Source organism: Macaca fascicularis, chromosome 13 (assembly GCF_037993035.2).
Source record: "Macaca fascicularis isolate 582-1 chromosome 13, T2T-MFA8v1.1".
NCBI lineage: Eukaryota > Metazoa > Chordata > Mammalia > Primates > Cercopithecidae > Macaca > Macaca fascicularis.
This window is the reverse complement of record NC_088387.1, coordinates 117,293,917-117,300,592: the sequence shown is the minus strand read 5'-3', so window position 1 is coordinate 117,300,592 and position 6,676 is coordinate 117,293,917. Positions and strand designations below refer to the sequence as shown.

The 6,676-nt window shown below is 40.1% G+C and overlaps 1 pseudogene; it reads right to left on the bottom strand.

Annotated features, from left to right (window-relative positions):
• Positions 1 to 6,229: 6,229 nt before the first annotated feature.
• On the bottom strand, positions 6,230 to 6,381 carry LOC123568501 (small nucleolar RNA SNORA31; annotated as a pseudogene).
• Positions 6,382 to 6,676: the final 295 nt, after the last annotated feature.

Below are 6,676 nucleotides of genomic sequence, written 5' to 3'. Positions count from 1 at the left end.
CTGCCTCTCTTGTTAGTGTAATGCATCTGGTGACTTTAAGTTGAAACTAATACTCATTTACCATTCTGAAAATTCTAAGGCCCTTAAAAATTATGCTAGATCTACTCCTCCTGTGCTCTGTAAATGGAAAAGTAAAGCCTGGATGACAACACATCTATTTACAGCATGGTTTACTGAAGATTTTAAGCCAACTATTGATACCTAATGCTCAAAGATTTCTTTCAAATATTACTGGGTATTGACAATGCACCTGGTTACCCAAGAGCTCTGATGAAGATGTACAAGGAGATTAATGCTGTTTTCATACTTGCTAACACAACACCCATTCTGCAGTCTACGTATCATAATTAATTTTTGCTTTCAACTCTTATTCCTTAAGAGATACATTTCATAAGACCATCACCACCACTGATAGTGATTTCTTTGATGGATGTAGGCAAAGTAAATTGAAAACTTTCTGGAAGGGATTCACTACACTAGATGCCACTAAGAACATTTGTGATTCATGGGAAGAGGTCAACATATGAACAATAACAGGAGTTTGGAAGAACATGACTTCAACCCTCATGGATGACTTTGAGGGGTTCAAGACTTCCGTAGAGAAAGCAACTGAAGATATGATGGAAATAGCAAGAGAAATGGAATTAGAAGTGAAGCCTGAAAATAGGAATGAATTCTGCAATCTTAGAACAAAACTTGGGATGAGAAATTGCTTCTTATGGATGAGCAAAGAAAGTAGCTTCTTCAGAAGGAAACTATTCCTGGTGAAGATGCTGAGAGTATTGTTGAAATAGCAGCAAATGATTTAGAATATTACACAAACTGAATTGATAAATCAGTAGCAGCATTTGAGAGGACTGACTCCAATTTTGAGAGAAATTCCACTGTTGGTAAGTGTCCATCAAACAGCATTATATGCTACAGAGGAATATTTTGAAAAAAGAAGTCAGTCAATGTAGCAAACTTCACTGTTGTCTTACTTTTAGAAATTGCCAGCTACGTCAACTGTCAGCAACCACCACTGTGATCGTCAGTCAACTGCCACCACTGCCACTAAAGTAAGACTCTGCACCAGCAAAAAGATTACAGCTTGCTGAAGGCTGAGATGATTGTCAGCATTTTTAAAAAATTTTATATTATACTTTAAGTTCTAGGGTACATGTGCACAATATGCAGGTTTGTTACGTATGTATACATGTGCCATGTTGGTGTGCTGCACCCATTAACTCATCATTTACATTAGGTATATCTCCTAATGCTATCCCTTCCTCCTTCCCCTATCTCACGACAGGCACTGGTGTGTGATGTTACCCTTCCTGTGTCCAGGTGTTCCCACTGTTCAATTCCCACCTACGAGTGAGAACAAGTAGTGTTTGGTTTTCTGTTCTTGCGATAGTTTGCTGAGAATGGTTTCCAGCTGCATCCATGTCCCTACAAAGGACATGAACTCATCCTTTTTTTATGGCTGCTTAGTATTCAATGGTGTATATGTGCCACATTTTCTTAATCCAGTCTGTCATTGATGGACATTTAGTTTGGTTCCAAGTCTTTGCTATTGTGAATAGTGCCACAATAAACATATGTGTGCATGTGTCTTTATAGCAGCATGATTTATAATTCTTTGGGTATATATCCAGTAATGGGATGGCTGGGTCAAATGGTATTTCTAGTTCTAGATCCTTGAGGAATCACCACAATGTATTCCACAAAGGTTGAACTAGTTTACAGTCCCACCAACAGTGTAAAAGTGCTCCTATTTCTCCACATCCTCTCCAGCACCTGTTGTTTCTTGACTTTTTAATGATCGCCATTTTAACTGGTGTGAGAAGCTTTCTCATTGTGGTGTTGATTTGCATTTCTCTGATGGCCAGTGATGATGAGCATTTTTTCGTGTGTCTGTTGGCTGCATAAATGTATTCTATTGAGAAGTATCTGTTCATATCCTTTGCCCACTTTTTGATGGGGTTGTTTTTTTCTTGTAAATTTGTTGTAGGTTCTGGATATTAGCCCTTTGTCAGATGAGTAGATTGCAAAAATTTTCTCCCATTCTGTAGGTTGCCTGTTCACTCTGACGGTAGTTTCTTTTGCTCTGCAGAAGCTCTTTAGTTTAATTAGATCCCATTTGTCAATTTTGGCTTTTGTTGCCATTGCTTTTGGTGTTTTAGACATGAAGTCCTTGCACATGCCTGTGTCCTGAATGGTATTGCCTAGGTTTTCTTCTAGGGTTTTTATGGTTTTAGGTCTAACATTTAAGTCTCTAATCCATCTTGAATTAATTTTCATATAAGGTGTAAGGAAGGGATCCAGTTTCAGCTTTCTACATATGGCTACCCAGTTTTCCCAGCACCATTTATTAAATAGGGAATCCTTTCCCCATTTTTTGTTTTTGTCAGGTTTGTCAAAGATCAGATGGTTGTAGAGGTGTGGTATTATTTCTGAGGGCTCTGTTCTGTTCCATTGGTCTATATCTCTGTTTTGGTACCAGTATCATGTTGTTTTGGTTACTGTAGCCTTGTAGTATAGTTTGAAGTCAAGTAGCATGATTCCTCCCGCTTTGTTCTTTTTGCTTAGGATTGTCTTGGCAATGTGGGCTCTATTTTGGTTCCATATGAACTTCAATTCTGTGAAGAAAGTCATTGGTAGCTTAATGGGGATGGCATTGAATCTATAAATTACCTTGGGCAGTATGGCCATTTTCACAATATTGATTCTTCCTATCCATGAGCATGGAATGTTCTTCCATTTGTTTGTGTCCTCTTTTATTTCATTGAGCAGTCATTTGTAGTTCTCCTGGAGGCACCCCCCAATAGGGGCAGACTGACACCTCACATGGCCGGGTACCCCTCTGAGACAAAGCTTCCAGAGGAACGATCAGGCAGCAAGATTTGCTGTTCAGCAATATTCACTCTTCTGCAGCCTCCGCTGCTGATACCCAGGCAAACAGTGTCTGGAGTGGACCTCGAGCAAACTCCAGCAGACCTGCAGCTGAGGGTCCTGACTGTTAGAAGGAAAACTAACAAACAGAAAGGACATCCACATCAAAACCCCATCTATATGTCACCATCATCAAAGACCAAAGGTAGATAAAACCACAAAGATGGGGAAGAAACAGAGCAGAAAAGCTGAAAATTCTAAAAATCAGAGTGCCTTTCCCACTCCAAAGGAACGCAGTTCCTCACCAGCAATGGAACAAAGCTGGACAGAGAATGACTTTGACAAGTTGAGAGAAGAAGGCTTCAGATGACCAAACTTCTCCAAGCTAAAAGAGGAAGTTTGAACCCATCGCAAAGAAGCTAAAAACCTTGAAAAAAGAGTAGATGAAAGACTAACTAGAATAACCAATGTAGAGACGTCCTTAAATGACCTGATAGAGCAGAAAACCATGGCATGAAAACTATGTGACAAATGCACAAGCTTCAGTAACCAATTCGATCAACTGGAAGAAAGGCTATCAGTGATTGAAGATCAAATGAATGAAATGAAGTGAGAAGAGAAGTCTAGAGAAAAAAAGAAACGAACAAAGTCTCCAAGAAATACGGGACTATGTGAAAAGACCAAATCTATGTCTGACTGGTGTACCTGAAAGTGACAGGGAGAATGGAACCAAGTTGGAAAACGCTCTGCAGGATATTGTCCAGGAGAACTTCCCCAACCTAGCAAGACAGGCCAACATTCAAATTTAGGAAATACAGAGAATGCCACAAAGATACTCCTCAAGAAGAGCAACCCCAAGACACATAATTGTCAGATTCACTAACGTTGAAATGAAGGAAAAAATGTTAAGGGCAGCCAGAGAGAAAGGTTGGGTTACTCACAAAGGGAAGCCCATCAGACTAACAGCGGATCTCTCGGCAGAAACTCTACAAGCCAGAAGAGAGTGGGGGCCAATATTCGACATTCGTAAATAAAAGAATTTTCAACCCAGAATTTCATATCTAGCCAAACTAAGTTTTATAAGTGAAGCAGAAATAACATCCTTTACAGACAAGCAAATGCTGAGAGATTTTGTCACCACCAGGCCTGCCCTACAAGAGCTCCTGAAGGAAGCACTAAACATGGAAAGGAACAACTGGTACCAGCCGCTGCAAAAACATGCCAAATTGTAAAGACCATCGATGCTAGGAAGAAACTGCATCAACTAACGAGCAAAATGACCAGCTAACATCATAATGACAGGATCAGATTTACACATAACAATATTAACCTTAAATGTAAATGGGCTAAATGCTCCAATTAAAAGACACAGACTGGCAAATTGGATAGAGTCAAGACCCATCAGTGTGCTGCATTCGGGAGACCCATCTCATGTGCAGAGACACACAAAGGCTCAAAATAAAGGGATGGGGGAAGATCTACCAAGCAAATGGAAAACCACAAAAAGCAGGGGTTACAATCCTAGTATCTGATAAAACAGACTTTAAACCAACAAAGATCAAAAGAGACAAAGAAGGCCGTTGCATTTTTTAACAATAAAGTATTTTTAAAAGGAAAACATGTGCCTTTCATTATACATAATGCTACTGCACACTTAGACAAAGTATTGTGTAAACATAACTTTGTATGCACCGAGAAACAAACAAAAAAATGTGTGACTGCCTTTACTGTACTATTTATTTTTGTGTAGAGATTTTTTTTTTTTTTTTTTTTTTTGAGACGGAGTTTCGCTCTGTCACCCAGGCTGGAGTGCAGTGGCCGGATCTCAGCTCACTGCAAGCTCTGCCTCCCGGGTTTACGCCATTCTCCTGCCTCAGCCTCCCGAGTAGCTGGGACTACAGGCGCCTGCCACCTCGCCCGGCTAATTTTTTGTATTTTTTAGTAGAGACGGGGTTTCACCGTGTTAGCCAGGATGGTCTCGATCTCCTGACCTCGTGATCCGCCCGTCTCGGCCTCCCAAAGTGCTGGGATTACAGGCTTGAGCCACCGCGCCCGGCTATGTGTAGAGATTTAAAACAGGATCTGCAACATCTCTGAGGCCTGCCTATACATTGGCAATCTAGAGACGGGTGTGTTTTAAGGTCCTTTCTTTTCCTTCCTAGTTGTATTGAACGGTGCATCTATAGATGAGAATATTTCTGTAATATTCATGGTATTTTGAAACAAATTCCCAGTGTCTTCCCTGAGTCTTTTGGAGAGTAAAAATATGCCCATAAATTTGAGATGACTCAAGATTCCTACCTGGGGCAAATTGCAACTCCTCTTTGAGCTTTAATCTTCATATCTGAAAAAAGGGTAGTTCAAATTGAGTCGTTTAATATTACAATTCTTTACAATTCTAAACACTCTTCGGGGTAAATTTTCATGATCTGGTTTTATAGTCCTTGGTTTTTACGCACCGCATTAGGCATTGGTGTAGGTGAGGATTGAATAAATGTAAAAATATACATGTAAGGATTATTGAAATTACTTATGTGAACATGTTTATCTAGTGAGTTATAAAGAGAGAAACTGAGGGATTTGCATGGATACATTTTACAGTTATTTCCCTCTCTTTCCCTTGATTTCTGAGAAATTTAGGGTTAACTCTGTGACCTGTGACCCAAATCTTTGGAACTGGTGTAGAAACTAGTAGTATTCATTTGGTGTATCAAACTTATCCTAACTTTTTTTTGCAGCTAAACTTCTTTTTTATTTTATTTATTTTAGCAAGCCCTCCACTCTGTAAAATTCATTTGTAAAAACGCATGAATCATGCCATATGTAAACACATCATTGAGGACTAAATATGGCCAATCTTATATAGATAATGCAGTTATGTATTTAAAAGTGAAAATGGATGATGCTTCATAATTCAATACGTGCTTTCCACATAGAATGTTCTTTTAGAAAATCTGCACACTCAAAACTATATTATCTTCTGCTTGTTTAACCAAAAGTATATATCCACCCTGAGTCTGCCCGCAGTATCTTTAACATAGGTCAAAGGGCCTCTGGTTGAGGCTTTCCATTTTGTAGGGCAGGAATCAGAAGCTTCTGATGGGAAGACAGCCACTCGCCAATCGGCAGAGGCCGACATTGCTGGCGCCCTCCTGATTCACTTCATGTCGGAGCAGAGACTCTTGCTCCCTGCAGAGTGAGGCTGTGCCTCTGTCACCGTCACATGCATGTGTGTGACACTGCTCTGCTCCCCCCAGCTATCTCCGCACGTGTGCGAGTTTGCTGGACTTCATGCTGAAAGTCATGTCGAGGTGGAGTTGCCAACTCTGCTTTTTTTTTTTTTCTTTTTTTCTACAGATGTAGTCCCCAGTTCAATCCGGGCTGTCAAAAAGACAGACAGGAAGTGCAGGGATTTCCCTCCTTTGCATCCCCAGAGCAAACAAAACAAACAAACAAACAACAAAAAAAACCCCCAGCAAACTGTCCGAGGTCTATTAGTGGATGCGGGCCAATCCTGGTTTTTAAAGGGTACCTTTAAACGCGAGAGTCTAAGTGACAAAAGGAAAGATTGCCTGGATGGGGGCCTCTAGACTTTCCGAAGAAATGGAAGTGGGAGCGGCTCTTGGATCACCACTAATATTAACATTCATGTATTAAGAAGTCAGAAGACTGCCCTTGAGGGGGATGCAGGCAAATGCTTAGAAAGTACTTTTTACACTAGTGATAATTATCAGAACTTTACTTACAATAAAAGTGAGAGTTTCTTCTCTTTCACAAGATAATTCTGAAATGCCACAAGGAA